The sequence below is a fragment of the Ascaphus truei genome, chromosome 5 (assembly GCF_040206685.1).
Source record: "Ascaphus truei isolate aAscTru1 chromosome 5, aAscTru1.hap1, whole genome shotgun sequence".
Classification (NCBI taxonomy): Eukaryota; Metazoa; Chordata; class Amphibia; order Anura; family Ascaphidae; genus Ascaphus; species Ascaphus truei.
The window spans coordinates 135311620-135328222 of NC_134487.1; the positions used below are offsets into that span (position 1 = coordinate 135311620).

Here is a 16603-nt window from a genome sequence, read left to right on the forward strand (position 1 = left end):
CTTGATCTCTAGCTTTAAACTCATCTGGGACCCCCCTTGGGACTCCTATCGCATCAATATATACATGTGGATCTAAACTCCCTGCTGGGACTTCTCGTTTGTTGATTCTAGATATTTTTACCGATAGCTCAGATTGATCTGGTTCCAGAGGTATAATATGCATGGGCATCAGGATTTTTATTAAAGCACATTGTCCTGTCCAATTCCCTTCAAGTCTGGTTCTTACTTTGAGATCCCCACATAACCAATATATATCTCAGAATGACTGAACCTGATTTTGTAATCGAACACCGGACATATTGGAGAATCCTACACAATATCCCTGCGTGAAGTTACCCAAAAATCTGGTACCCTGCAAAGACTCGTAACAGATGTAATTACCCTTGTACACAGTAATTCCCTCCCCGGGCTTTGGGGCCTTGGTAGTGAGGGGATATCTTTGTTTCCATTCTTCACAATGAGAGTGGTTGGAGCTTCTGCTGGTGTACAAACTAATGAAACACTCTTCTACATTTATAGGTACAGTATATTTAAAGGTACTGTGCCAAGGTGGGGCCTAGCTGCAGCGCAGACATAACAGTTACTTTTGTTATTTCTCTGTGAGGAATACCTCATCCATTCCAACCACAGATTGACATCTGAAAATCCTGTTTCTAGGGCCATCGTATCGTGAAAAGTGGGGTTGCCGAGTGCGATCATACCTTTAGTACTTTGGAATTGACTGCGTTGTGGGGAAATGGGGTCTTTCCATTCATTATTGTTATGCATATCTTGAAGATAAAAGGGGATGAGTTGTCGGTTGGATTCATAAACCCGTCGATAATAGTCGTATTCGCCCATAATATATAGTCCCGCGTCCCCTTTACTAGGATTCTCGATCGTTAGTATCAAAGGTATACTATTGTGAATTTGGCCCTTAGCACATATTCCCTTGTACTGAAGTGTCATACGAGAGATCAGGGATTTACCTTTTTTATCCTTGCGGTTCATTGCTGATTGTGGTGTATACCCCCAGTCAGTTCCAGTGTTCCACCCAACTGCGCCCCAGTATCCACAACTATTTCCCCAGTACATATCCGTCACACAGATATATATATTTTTATATTCTGGTCTATTTTGGTAACAGGTCCATGGTATTGACGTGTTACTACACTTGGCAACATCACAATAGTCGAATTTGTACGTCGCGATGTCTGCGTTTGAGGAATTGTACCAAAATGTAGTTTCCCCTATCTCTTTGGTGATGGCGACTTGATAGGCCACAACATAGGGGATCAGAAAGAAAAATCTTAGTATATGATACATTACTTTAAGGAAGAGGGGTGGTTGTCCTTTTGCAGTGGGATGCATGTATCCAGGTAGATTTTCCTTGTATCTTTACAGATGTGGGGGTAACCAAAGTTACCAGATGGGGGCCTGTGTATCTCGGGTCCAATGCGTGCTTCCTCACGTACTTCTTCACATAGACCCAATCTCCTGGTTTTATCTCATGAGTTGTGTCGACATTTATTGATCTCTAATTCATGAAGATGTTGCTATGTTTATGTTAACTTATTGTCTTTGAATTCTAGATTCTTCTGCCTCGACTAAAATCAAGACACCATGTCTTACCGTTCTATTGCAGGTATAATATTGATCTGTTTTTCATGCATGCTGTTTATTTTATAGACTGTTGGACTGTAGATGAACAGAAAATCTTGAATTGACCATGAACACATTTTTCAAAACGAGGCTCCGTTAGGATACGAGTGTATCTTTTAACCTGTGGTATAACTGTGATATGAATACCCTGTGCCTCTACCCTATACCTTGACTTACCCATGCCTCAATCTTGTCCCTTCCCCCAAGTACCCGAGAACCACACTAAACAACTTCTTGGGATGAGAAAACAGTTTATTATAATAACAACCTTTTAAACACAGCATGATACTCATAACAATTATCCATACTAGGGACCCAGCCAGATGACTCGGTTACTATTAACAAAGAACTCAAAGGATACTTTCATCTCATACCCACATCACCACTCGCCTCCCAGGCCACATGGCACAAAACACACCATACAGAAGTACACCACCATCCCGAGCCGGGAAAAGCATCATGTTCATCAATCTTCCTGGTCTAACACAAGGAGCCAATACTAATGAGGTCCTCCCCCCCACCCCCTATATTACAATTCTCAAGCTATAACATCCCCAAGCTGTGACGTTTTAACTGAGATATGACAACCCCTTTTGAAATTGCCATCCCTTTAATATCATAAAACAGGGTGGGTGTGTGGGAAATTCTCTTCAGTGAATTCTTGCAAATACTGTAGATGGAGGTAAGATTGCTTCCCCCCTCCTTACATACCAATCCTAACTTGACCTAACAGCTCTTTAGGGGAGAGGGCCCTCTGCATTAAGCCATACCACACATTCCCTTACAGGTTCAGGGCTTTGTTAACCCTTATTCTTTAAGGGGATAATAAAGTGGGATTTATACCATGTATAATAGCCAAAAACAGAATGCCATTTGAGGTGATGAAATAAAAGAAATCTCTCTTCCTGTCTCTCTTTCCAACAAAACTGGGGAGAGGTGAGATTAATGGCTCTGACTTTCCAGGTGATATGCAATCTCAGACCTCTGGATATGTGTAGTTAGAGGGAAAAGCTCTTTTGCGCTAATGACCATTATAGTTAAAGCAACGCTGTTTATAGAGGAAAACAACATTTACCCTGTGTTAGTGAGCTTTAAAGACACATGTTCTGTAGCATTTAATGCTCAACACCTCGTTAACTGAATAATGGAGCTAGTAGATATGCAATGTTATGATCAAGCCTAATTTTGATATAATTTGCCTTATAGTTAGCGGTAGGAAACATGGCTTAACGTTATGTTAATTTCCTTTTAACATACACAGTTAAGAATGTGACGTTAAGTTCCCATCATGTTCAGTCACTTAATGTAACTCTGTGGATTTTGACCTTTATAGAGTTATAGGGGTTATTTATTTAAGTCTCCCAGCTGCAATATTCCCCTTGGTCTCTCGCTCCAAACCATTCAGCATTTCGCCTTTATTCTATTTCTGCCTTTTACGTGTGACGAAGGTTTAAGGCTATATTTATAAGAAGTGCTACTCCATATAACACCATCTATGCTGGAAGTCATTTTAAGATCACAGTTAAGGCTATAGGCAAAGAAGGGACATATTTATTCATTAGTGTCACTGAACACAGATATCTTCAATACAAGATGCTACCTTACTGTCAATCACTTGAATGGATCATAAAGCGCTATATTTATTAAGCCCTGTCTGAATGTGTCTTATGTAGTAGCACAGTTTAGTAAATATGGCCCTTAGGCTTTATGAACATGATTGCATGCAATGGATCACTTTTTTACTCACTTGCATCTTCAATTTTGAAAATCATTAATTTCTTTATAGAGAGATGCTCCTGCCCTTCTTCTGAAGCTACATGATCTTCTCTGTCTCTACCAGCAAGGAAAGGTAAAAACTGTACTTAAAAATGTACCTAATCATTTTTTATTAAATGTCATTTTGATGTAATGCTACAAGTGAGATACAGATTAAATTCATATTAAACAGTAAATAAAGAATTATACACTATGCTCTTCCCTACTCTACTGATTACTTTCCATTAAGGGTCAAGCATTGTAACTAAAATAAAATGCCTTATTTCTCTATCCTTTTATAATTTCTGTATTAATTTAACCACATACAAGAATCATTCCATCTCTTTCATGAAGCCTACGTTACTGTACTTATTATGTATCTCTAAGCTCTTCTGTCCCATTGTTACAGCCAACACTCTAGCAAACTTTTATTTGGGAATAGAATCGTACAAACTGTTAGTTATACGGCCACAGCAAAGGAAGAAATAGAATAAAGTGAATAATAAAAGGGTAAGGAGGGTAGAATAAAAAAGCTCATGTGCCTATCAAAAGTGAACATGTCAGTGAGAGCAGCAAGAAGTAATAAATAACAAGGGGCTTGGAATTTGAGGAATAATTACATACATCTGAATTAATATGTTCAGTTTCTTTACAATATATTTCAGACCATTTAATAAATATTTGCAGCAAGATATGAAATACATTCTGTAACTTAGATGTAAGAAATAGCCATGACATATTGATAAATGTGTTATATCTTATCTGTTTTTGTATAATTTTACAGGATGAAAATAATGAGGAATTATACAAAAGATTTCTTAAGGAATTGAACATAACTCTGGTAACATAGATTTAATCTTTTACTCCAGCCTTGTTCATATGACTGATTATTCAATGTCAATTTATTTCATTTCAAAGTCATTTCTTTTTTCCTTCTTTAAATTATGGGCATTGATAATTTCCTTGTACAGTATCTATATGAAATGTACTAATTTATATAAACCGCTGATTGCTAGATTATATAACAATTAGGTTATTTAAATGTAACTATTCCAGTTCTTAGTCCAAAGTGAAAATGTATTTAGGCTTAAACTACTTGAAATCTACAAAATATATTATTGCTACTGTAATATCAAAATATTGTAATGCTTTTACACAAAGATAAACCATAAGAATTATTTTTATAAACCCCTTATGAACAAATTCCTAAAGTCTTAAAATGTTTGAAATTAAATTATTTTCTTTTAGTCATTTTTCTAAATCTAAAACAATTGTCATGAAGCCCTAGATAAAACGACATAAATAACATCCTATTCTGTAATGTTCTTTTTTATAATTACTTCGTTTCTTAATTTCCTTATTATCTTCCAGAAAGATGCAGGCTGTTCCCTCGATGAAGTTCTGAAAACACATGGAGTATTGGTAAACCGTCTTTATTAGTGCAAGTTACCTGTGTAACTCATTATTGTAACGAGATAATGGGGTGTACTCCTAGTTAGAGTTGAGTTATGGTATAATTAGAAATGTTAAAGTGCCCAGAGACCAAAGAAGCGATGGATCTATACAGAATATGTGATCCTCAGTAAAGAAAAGAAGAAGAAATATCCACACTGAATTTTTCTACTTAGAATAAAAATGTTGTGTAGGAGAAAACATATCTAGTTTCATCATATAAAAAAAGGGGAGAGAAAGCATACCATACTGTATATACGAATCAATTAGCTCACAATTGCCAAGTCATAAATAGTATAACAAAGATACTTCACCAAAATTAAATGGCCAGGGAAGTAGATACAGCTCTATGGGTAGATGAAAAAAAGGAAAGGGCGTTTAATCCATATCCACAGGTGTGCAACGTTTCAGAGCCATCTCAGGGCCCCTTCTTCTGTGAGGAGAAACATCCTTCCCATATTTACTCATTAGGTATATCCCTGTATACATTTTCTTGCTAAAAAGATGTCCAACCTTTTTTATAACATATATATTGTATCTGCCATCAAACTCCAATGGGTAATGAATTCCACATTTTAATTGCACTGCCTGTAAAGAAACCTTTCCTCGTGTGTCATCTACAATAAACCTGTAAAACAATTCAGCATTTCAAGTGTGTAGTGCTGGCTGCTGGCAATATTTGTCTTAACATTTGAAAATGTCTGGATAATTAAAGCTTTGTATGCGCACAAATAATTCACTTCAACTAAAGTGCATATTTATGTAAATAAAAAATCAAAAGGATCATTCTAATTTTGACATAAATACCTAAGTTCAGACTAATAAATAGTGGTGTTTGAAATGAACAGATACGCCAAGCACCATATAAGTAAATTCTGAAGCATTCTCTTTTGTTTTCTTATTTGTAGTTAATGTATTTCACCTTTTTGTTTCTTATCAACAGTAAAATATTTACTGTTTTAATATTTAATATGTTTCTCATTTAGGAAAACGTTGGCGACCAGGCTGGGAAAGTCGCGGACAAAGTTGTCTTTGAAATTCTTAAAACGGCGGTAAAATATTTGCATTTTGGACATTGCATTGTTGATCAATATAGATTGTGTGGGTTTTTATACTGTAGATGATGTAAAATTGTGGGGCACATGTGGACAATTAAACTTGTCAACAGGTGCTAGTTTGAATCATGTTTAATCTCATTCAGGTACTCACATAAATACTGAACACTGTCTGTCAATGCCAAACTTAAATTCATATTATTTTACTTGAATATACTATGTGCTTGTATGTATGTATGTCTTTATTGATATAGCGCCATTAATGTACACATTTCTAAACTACTTTACATATATTTACTCAAACCAGGAGAATGTTTTGATGTGAAATGAAGGGAGAAAAAGTGTGTATGATACACACGCACACCAAATAAATATACAACTTGTGAGTACATTCATGTCTCAGGCAGGTCTGCAACCCTGCCTTTCCCCATTATCTCAGAGCATATAACGATTTTACTACAGACAGGGATTCTGGGTAATTACATGTTTATGAGCACACTGTGTGTCACTAGCTGTGTGTGAGTAGGTTTAGTTGCTATGCACTTCCTTTAAAAAAAGGCTGTGCTGAAAAAGCTGTGTAAAACGGCAGCATAAACTTAAAGGGGGCCATGTTAAAATAGACAAGAAGCAAAATGTGACACACTGTGTGCGGAATTTGCATACCATTACCCAGAATCCTTTGCTGCAGTAGAATCATTATGCTAAGAGATAATGGGAAAAGGCAGGGTCTCAGACCTGTCTGACACATGCGATTGTATCCACTTGGTATTTTTATTTGCTGTACTTTGTAAGGAGTAGAGTTTTTGGCACTTTTTAACTCAAAATACATTATTGTGTGTGTATGTGTGTGTGTGTGTGTGTGTGTGTGTGTGTGTGTGTGTGTGTGTGTGTGTGTGTGTGTGTGTGTGTGTGTGTGTGTATGTTTATGTTTGTGTGTGTGTACGCACCCACGTAGCAAATTGGAGTAAAGACATACATAAATAAAACTAATAACTGAAAATGAAAATGTGTTAAGTGAAAATTGACTTAGCACAGAGAGCAATATGAATGTTAGAAACATGTCACCCACATAATGATTTATATGAAGCATATGAATAGCACTGTGGATATTCTGAACACGATACATAAAGCTTGGCCCCCTGCAGATGCACTTACCAGAACTCCCTCCTACTGTCTTTTTACGTTCTACCTACCAATTAGACTGTAAGCTCCTCGGGGCAGGGACTCCTCTTCCGATATGTTACTTTTTTTTTTTTTTTTTTTCAACTTAAAATTTTTATTTTGTATTTTGTTCAGTACATAATATACATACAGTAGAAAATCTCTCGGCAGCGTACCGTAACAGTTTACTGCATGTGACAATCCTTTTCGTAAATTGGTGGATGTCTTTGGACAAACTGGGAAGACCGACAGACATACTGGGGAGGGGATCTCCGGCTAGGAGCCGGGGGGGGGGGGGGGGAAGACAGACAAGGGGAGTGGAAAAAGGAAAGAGAGAGTGGAGGGGGGGGGGAGGGAGTATGGGAGTTAGGGGGTCTCCTTCCGTGGGTCCGCTTCTGCCTCCCCCATGCTGGTTCTCTGCGTCTGAGGACTTTCTGCGTACCCCGTAGGCCGTCTGGTTCGTACCTGATTTGTCTCTCTCATTGTCTTGTGTGTCCCATCCTGGCCATATGGGGTTATGGGGTGGGAGGGGGGGGGAGTGGGGGGGGGGGGCGGGGGGTGCCTCTATCTTAGTGTGTTGTAGGTTCCGTCGTTAAGCACTCCCTCAAGGGAGAACGCATTTGTTCCTATTAAAGCCAAATTGAGGACCTCTCCACTCCCCGAATTTCTTTCTGGGCTAACCACGGTGCCCATACTTTTTCAAAATTTTCGCCAGTGTCATTGACCAAGCTTGTTAGCATTTCCATCTGGCATACCGTCCAAATTCTATGTCTAATGTTTGGAATTGAAGGGATTATGTTTTGTTTCCAGCGTGCTGCAGTCTCCCCCCTCATCGCCATAGCAAAGTGAGCTATCAGTTTGTTTTCCCCTTTGGTGAACCCGATTGCTGGCCTGTTCAGGAGGAACAGCCATGGGTCTAATGGGACGGGTTTACCTGTAATTATGTTCAACCAGTCTTTAATTGAGTCCCAGACTGGGACGATTTTGGGGCAGGACCACAGCATGTGCAACAAGTCTGCCTGCTGTCCACATTGTCTCGGGCACAATGGGGAGTAACTGGGCAGAAATTTGGCTAATTTAGCGGGAGTATGGTACCCGCGCATCATTACCTTATATGCGTTCTCCCTTAAGGTTGTACACATAGAACTTTTGGAGGTCGCCGTCACTATCTTTGTCCAGTCCTCTACCTCTAGCTCCTCGCCTAGGTCTGTTTCCCATTGGGTCATATATCTGGTTTTGTCTCTCACTGTCATGCTAGAACCGGTCACTTCTTTATACATCTGCGATGTAAGTCTCACCGTGGATGTCCCTGATCGACAGAGCTTTTCGAAATTTGTCATAGGGGACTTTGGCTGAACTTTTTGATAGAACGCCCTGATCTGGAGGTACCTAAAGATCTCGGCATTAGGAATATGGTGGTCGGATTTGACTATTTCGAAAAAATTTATGCCCTGTCTCCCCTCCAGATCCACCAATCGCTTTATGTTGTTTTGTTTCCAGATAGAGAAATCTGTGCTGGATTGACCCGGAGCAAAGAGGGGGTTATTCCAAATTGGTGTTATACCCGATGCCCTGCTAGTCAGGCCACACTTCAGCCTGGCGCCTGCCCAGATAGACAGCGAGTTGGTCATTGAGGATAACGGCAGTTTGGTGCTATTGCGCACCTTCTTGGGGTACCAGATCAGATGCTCTAGTTCCAATGGGGAGCATGCCTCTCGCTCTAACGCGACCCATCTTTTAGAGTCGGGGTTAGTGTGCCATTGCACAATTTGACATAATTGAGCCGCTCGGTAGTATGATAACAAACAAGGTACCGCTAGTCCTCCCGCCCCTGTTTGTGTGCGCATTATCTGTTTGCTCACTCTCGCCTTTTTGCCTCCCCAGATAAACTTATCTATTTCAGTTTGGAGGGAGAGAGTTTCCTTCAAATTTAATGGCACTGGGAGCGTTTGAAAAAGATACAAGAGGCGAGGGAGCAAATTCATTTTTACGCATTGGATTTTACCAATCCATGAGATCTTGTTTTTAGCCCACTTATGGAGATCCTCTCTCAGGGTCCGCATCAGTTGCGGGTAATTGGCGTGGCCGATGGTATTGTATGTCCGTGTGATATTGACTCCCAGGTATTTGATTTGTTGCTTCTGCCAGCGGAAATTGAAGTTAAGGGCAATTAATTTTTCTACGTGTTTGGGGAGATTTATGTTAATGGCCTCCAATTTGCTCTGATTTATTTTGAACCCGGAGACCCTATTGAACCGTCCCAATACTTCAAACAGGTTCGGCAGAGAGGTGAGGGGCCTGGATACTGTCAGGAACACGTCATCCGCATAGAGTGCCACCTTATGCGTCTGGTTTCCGATGGCAATACCTGAAATATCTTTGCTATCCCGGATCTGTGCCGCCAGCGGCTCCATACACAGTGCAAAGAGGAGGGGGGAGAGCGGGCATCCCTGTCGCGTACCACTCTTAATTTGAAAGGGGTCGGAAGCGAATCCCTGGTGGGTCACCCTAGCCGACGGGGTCGAATATAGTGCGAATATAGCTTTTATTAATTTGTTGCCCATTCCGAACGCTCCAAGCGTGGCCTCCAAGTATGGCTAGTCTATCCTATCAAACGCTTTTTCCGCATCCAGACTGAGCGCCATAACTGGTATATCGTTGTGATTGGCTATTTCTATCAGATCAATAATCCGTCGGGTATTATCCGATGCTTGTCGACCCTGGATAAACCCGACTTGATCTGGGTGCACCAGTCTGGGTAGGATTAGACTCACTCTATTGGCCAGTAATTTGGAATAGATTTTGATGTCCGAATTAATGAGGGATATAGGTCTGTAGCTCTTACAGTCCTGCGGGTCTTTCCCTGTTTTGTGTATTACTGAGATGGACGCTTGGAGCATTTGGCTAGGGAATGGGGATCCGTTCAACACTTGGTTAAACATACGTAGTAAATAAGGGGCCAATTGTTTCCTAAACTTTTTGTAGTAAAGATTTGAGTACCCGTCGGGGCCCGGGGCTTTAGAGGGTTTCAGGTTTTTCATAACCTCCGATAATTCCTCCATTGTAAAATCTCTGCCCATCACCTCTCTGTCCAACTCGCCCAAACAGGGTATATTTGAACTTGCTAGAAAATTCTCTAGGGCCACCTTGTTCGCTGGTGATCTGGTTACTTTATCCCCGTCGTATAACTTTGCGTAGAAATCTTTAAATTCCCGTACAATTTGCTTGGGGTTGGCAGTAATTTCCCCTGATTCGCGTCGTAACGCTTGGATACTATAATTGTGCAATTTGGAGTTAATCATATTGGCTAATAAGGTATCTGGTTTGTTTGCTTTCTCGAAAAATCTTCTCTTTGACCAACTTAACGCTTTCTCAGCCTGGGAGGTGAGCAGAAGATTCAGCTTAGTCTGGGTGTCTTTAATTTGTTGCAGGGTCTCTGCATTAGGTGACTGCCTATGCTGTTCCCAGTGCTGTTTTAGTTCTGTTTGCACCTTAATAATTTTTGCGTTACGCTCCTTTTTCTTACGGGCTCCCATACTAATCAAAACCCCCCTCAGTGTTGCTTTATGTGCCTCCCAGAGGGTTATGTGTGAGTCAACGCTGTCTTTATTTTCACTGAAGAAGTATTTAATCTCCTCTTTGATCTTTCTCTCAAGGTCTGGGATCTTTAGGAGGGAGTCGTTTAGTTTCCAATTTGCTCTTGGCCTTTCCAGCCCTATCTGCGCGCACCTTAGCTCGATCGGCGCATGGTCCGACCATGAAATATCATGGATTCCCGTGTGGGTGACCGCGGAGACCAGTCTGCTAGAGATAAAGAAGTAATCGATTCTGCTGAATGAGTCGTGTGGGTGTGAATAGAAAGTGTAGAGTTTTTCTAGTGGGTGGATTTCTCTCCATGCGTCTATTAGTTGTAGGTCTTTCAGACCTTGTTCTAGTGCGGAAGGTCGGGGGTTGGTTCTGCGCTTGTGGGGACCTGAGCGATCTAGGGTTGTGTTCATAGCCACGTTGAAGTCCCCGCCTAGGATTAGGGCTCCTTCGCTAAAATTTTTTATAACGCCGAATGTCTTCGTAAAGAATTCTGCTTCATGGGTGTTAGGGGCATACAGCGTGGCTATTGTTATGGGGAGCATATTGATGGATCCTATGAGCATCAGGAACCTTCCCTCTTGGTCTTTCTTTACCTTATCCACCACTAGGCCTACTCTATTATGGACTAGGATTGCTACCCCCCTTTTCTTTTCTGGAGCGGAGGATAGGAATACTTGATTATATTGTTTATCAAAATATTTGGGAGCGCTAGTGGTACTGAAATGCGTTTCCTGGAGTAGGATGAAGTCCGCTCCCTTTTTTTTGTAATCAGTGAGTGCTATCCTTCGTTTGCATGGGGAGTTTAGACCCTTAGTGTTGTGGGATATAAAGGTTAGAGGCATGTTGGTGTGGGGAACTGACCTTGTTTTCCTAATGTTGCTCTTGGATGTGTCGGGCCGCTACGGTGCCGCTTCTGTTCCCCTGCAGTACTCAGCTCTGTGCAGGGCTTCAGCGGGGGACCACTCGTGTAGAAGATAATGTGGGGGAGGGTGGACACAGTAGGTACTTGGGACACATAAGGGAAAAGAAAAAACACGTAAACAACACATATCAACTGGGGAGATTGATCAGCGGCATAGGACCGCCGTCTCTCCCTTGCCTGTGGAACTGCGGATCTCTGGAACACGCCCTCCATCTCCTTCCTCCTTCAAAGGGCCGTGTTGCCCCTCCTCGTCCCCAGGACTTCCTCGGGTTCTAGGGCAACTGCCCCAGCCCAAGGGTAGACACGCATGACGACTGTAGGACCGCCGTCTCAGCCGATGAACTAGTAACTTTGTTAGTCCAAACCTGACTTTTAAACAACCTGCATACTTAAGAAATTGCATGTAAACTAAAACTCTGACCTTCTATCAGTAACTTTCATCAACTTGTCCCCCCTTCCTCTGTAGCCCCTTTCCAATTTGCCTCTTGTACTGCCTATTCGGCCCAAACTTTCTGCCAAATCCCGTGATTATTCACCCGGTTTCTTTACCTCGTGATTTAGCCTGAGTTCAGCTTAGCTGCCCTAAGCTTAACTTAATCTCCCCCCCTGAAGTGTCTGTGCGTCAGGGCACCCTCCTATGTCTTTCTGTCTGTTTTTGTCTTTTGTTTTCGTTTTCCCCTCCCAGAGCTCCGTTTTGGGGCTTCCAACTCCCGCCCCCCCGGTCTCTCCGTCGGCCCATGTCTACATTCACTACTGCCCCTTGCCTCTCGCTATTGCTGTGTGTGCCCCTGCTTCAGCGGGTGTTCCCGCCTTTATCTCCCTCTCCCCTCACTTAGAGGGCTTCCGTTACTGTTGTGAAGGTGTCTGTGGGAGGAGCAGAGGTGTCAGCGTGAGTAGGGGTGTTTGCCGTGCGCCTAAGAGGTGTCCTCAAGGGACTCGCCCGCAGGAGTATCCGCGGGAGGGGTGCCAGCGGGGGACGTAGGGGTGTCAGCACGAGGGGTCAAGGTGTCAAAGGGACGTCCGCGGGAGGGGCGGGAGTATCAGTGAGCGAAGCGCCAGTGGGAGCGTTAGGGGTGTCAGCGCAAGGATCAGGGGCGGCCGCGGAAGCGGGGGTGTCAGTGTATGGGGTGCCCGCCCGCGTGGTGGCTTCTGCTGCACTCTGTGCTGTCCGTTTGTCCCACCTCCTAGGGCCCTGCTTCTCTCTGTCTACGTGCGCTCTATTAGTGTGTCCTCCTGCGCCGTTTCCCTTCGGCGCCTTGTAGTGTTTGGTCCCCTCCGGGGTTGCCTTCCGGATCCCGCCTCTTCCGGCCCGTCCCGACCTCCGCCATCTTGGATGTGGCATCTCTCCTGCGCCCCTCGCGCGTGAAGTGCAGTCTCCTCCCTGCTGACGTCATCCGCGGCCGCTCCTCCTCAGTTGGGCACCAGAGCTGATCCAAGATGGCTGCCAGTCTCCCTCCGCTGCCGTCAGTGGATCAGGTGAGTGGTGCATCAAGTCCAAAGGGCCTTGGCTCTTCTGGGCTCCGGGGGGGGATGCCGTGGGGGGGGGGAGGGGGTGTAGCTATACGGGGGGGTCTCAGAGGGGCTACTACGGGTATTTTTAGGCGAGCGGAGAGCGGGGGGTAGGGGGGGGGTCAACACAAACTGTGAGAGAACTCAGTCTCGTTAGTAGATCGATTACCGTGGACTGCGGGCATGATTTTTCTTGTTGGGTCTTCCCGCCTCCCGCCATGTTGGGTCCGGCGCTATTCTGTTTCCCGCCACTTCCTCTGTAATTTTGTCCTGCAAGCCCAGTTTAGTGAGGAAGGCTCCGCCATCTTCAGCTTTTTTTATCGTTGTAGATGCCCCGTTTCTGGATACTAGGAGCCCAAAGGGGAAAATCCAGCGATATTTAACCCCTTCATCTCTGAGGATCTTGGTAATTGGGGTAAGTTGTTTTCTTTTTAATAACGTGGTGGGGGAGATGTCCTGAAAAACTTGAATTTTTTGTGATTCAAAAGAAGGATTATTGCGGGTCAGCTGGGTAAATAGTTCTTTTATTTTGAAATAATGGAAGCGGGCGATGATATCCCGCGGGGGGTCTCCCTGCTGTGGCCTGGATCTCAGGGCTCTGTGACACCGGTCCAGATGCAGCTCCTGGGTCGTCTTATCCGGCATCAATTGGGTTAGCCACCGGCCCACAAAGTCCTCCGGGTCAAGTTCCTCTTCTGAGACCCCCCTAATCCTCACATTATTCCGACGCTCTCGGTTTTCAGCATCTTCCTGCTTGTCTAAGAGGTCTTGGATAGTGTCCTTTACTTGGGCTAGTTGTTTGTCAGTTCTGTGGAGGGACTTTACTGTGGTGTCCAGCTTCCTCTCTAGGGAGTCCGTTCTGGCGCCAATGCTGCTTATGTCCGCTCTCAGGGACGCCACTTCAGCCTGCAGGCATCTTTTAATATCTGTGCAGAACTCCTGCATATCGCGTCTCCGCATGATTCTGTTCCCGCTATCCTCATCTCCCTCTCCCTCTGCCTCTGAGTCGGACCCGCTTGGCGGGGGGCCCTCTTGGCTGCGGGCGCGTGGTTGATCTCCCTTGCCATAGTAATCAGTCATTACTGTGGAGGGGCGCTTTGATCTTGTCCCTTTTGACATCTTGACTGTGTCCGGGGGCTCTGTGGTCAGTTTTCAGTGAAATCCGCCAGGTTTGGATGTGTTTATTTATTGATAATCGTCGGCTGGAAACGGAGCTGATGTTCAAGCAGCCATTCAGTCCGTTGTCGCGCATGCGCATCCCGATATGTTACTTTTATGTCTAAAGCACTTATTCCCATGATCTGTTATTTATTTTATCTGTTATTTATTTGATTACCACATGTATTACTACTGTGAAGCGCTATGTACATTAATGGCGCTATATAAATAAAGACATACAATACAATACAATACAATAACATACTGTATATTAATTTGTAGATTAAAACTCTTTATTGTAGGATGACCTGGAAATTACTGGAAAACTACTGGGTGCTGCATGTAAATTGTTGGTAAGGTAAATATTTATTTATCCGTAAGAGAGATCACACATTTTACATAGTTTGGTCAAAAAAAAAGATGAATAGAGTAAGACATACTGTATAGCCACTGAATAGGATATATCTGCTAGTATCTGTAATTACGATATCAGACTGTGCACTTTGAGATCTTGGTCCAAATCCACAGAGCTCTGTTAACTCCGGGCTCAAAAAGGGCATTTTCAAAATCATTTACAGACATTATTTTCTCTGAGGTAAACGTGAATCGACAAAGCTAATTATAATTATATGCAAAAACAACAGCCATTATAAGCATAGGCTCAATGTTATGTTAAGTCAGCAGAGCACTGCCTTGTGTTAGCTTCAATAAGATAGTGTGAAGCCTGTCTGACTCCCATCTTTTCCCTGAATACGTGTTTAAGTAATGTAATAAAAGGAAGAAAGTATACAGGAAGGGGAAAGAACCCGTAAATAACAATGTATTCTTTATATCTTACCTAATGCTGGTCTTGCACTCATCCAGTCCATGTAAAATCCCAATTTAATGTTCTGAAAGTAAGTAATACCAAATCTAGCAATGACCTAACAAAAGTCTCATTAAATCCCTGTGCTAACTATAACGGAGCTCTCTGATTATGAGTTGTTAGAGGGAACACCTATTTTGTATATCACTAGCGCTAATATCCCTTATAGTTAACACAATATCCTCTCCAGCAAAAAACAGCACTTTTGCTTTATTGATCTTTGAAGATCCCCGTTAGCACTTAATGATGTACTGTATTAACTTAACATACTGCATCATCATTGTCATTAACAGAGCTTTGTGGATATGGGCCATTGAGAGCCATAAAGTCATTTATGAATCAGCAAAAGCCTGAAAAAATGTTTCACTTGTATTTTTATTTTGTTCTAGTCTATGGAAAGATTAATTCTGTAATCACTCATTTTTATTTCACAATTAGGGAAAGACTCTCCTTGGCCTGAAAGAATCATTGGTAAGAATTTCTTTCTTCTGGTTATTTAACTATCTCCTACATTAACCAAAATATTAGCCCTCAGAATGCTGTAAAATAGTTCACCTATAAGTAAGTTTCCGACAATGGAAATAAATGTTAACTAGAGGGAAATTTCAAGGTTGTAGAATATTTTATAAAAATTCTCATTCAAGATTTTGCCTTTTCCTCTCAATGCTTTTCTCCACACCTTAAATAATAGAGCATGTAATTAAACTACTATACTGTAGTGGCAGATTCAATAGACTGTAGAAATTAAAGTTTTGGTAAAAAAATATATAAATAAAACCTTTTAAATCAACCGTTGTTGGGCAGATAATTTATTTTAAAGTGAAGTGAATACATTTTGAATTCTTTAAACAGTAAAATATGTTTCTTTTATGTGTTCCAAATCCTTTAAAAATATCACCAAATAAAAATACCACTTGTGAGCATATTCGCATGTCTCAGACAGATCTGCAGCCCTGCCTTTCCCCATTATCTGGGTACATTGTGCTGCCAGAATGTCTTCCTAATTCCAGCTGGGGAAGGATGTTAAAGTGAACTGAAAGTTAGACTTTATTTTTGTCCTTCTGTGATGACATCCTGAACTGACATATACGTCCTTATTTCAAAGGAAATGTATGTGTTATATGTGGCAGATTATTATTTATTAAAAAACTACATAAGGCTATAGGAACACCCTACATAACAATAAGGATCAATTACAGCTTGACCCATGTGAGTATATCATAGATACAGTAAGAGGTATCAAGTAACTCTTTAATACTGTGAGCACTATGCAAACCTCCAGCATGTAATCCAACAAAGTCTCTATTGTAACTTTAAAATGGCTTGTACAATCCTAATATAAATATTCCTCTTGTTGTCATTGCCCTGATCCCAATGATTATTGTGCATATAATTCTATACACTACACTGATGCTTTACTATTACGGGGTGACACATACAGTATTGAATGATGACTTGATTAATCACTAAAAGATGTCTCGCATACAGGTGAGTAGA

General features: G+C 42.0%; 1 long non-coding RNA gene across 1 annotated transcript; it reads left to right on the forward strand.

Moving 5' to 3' along the window:
• Nucleotides 1–1570: 1570 nt before the first annotated feature.
• On the forward strand, nucleotides 1571–4237 carry LOC142494452 (uncharacterized). Its single transcript, XR_012801446.1, has 3 exons — nucleotides 1571–1624; nucleotides 3428–3490; nucleotides 4181–4237. It is a non-coding gene; the product is annotated as an uncharacterized LOC142494452 (long non-coding RNA).
• Nucleotides 4238–16603: the final 12366 nt, after the last annotated feature.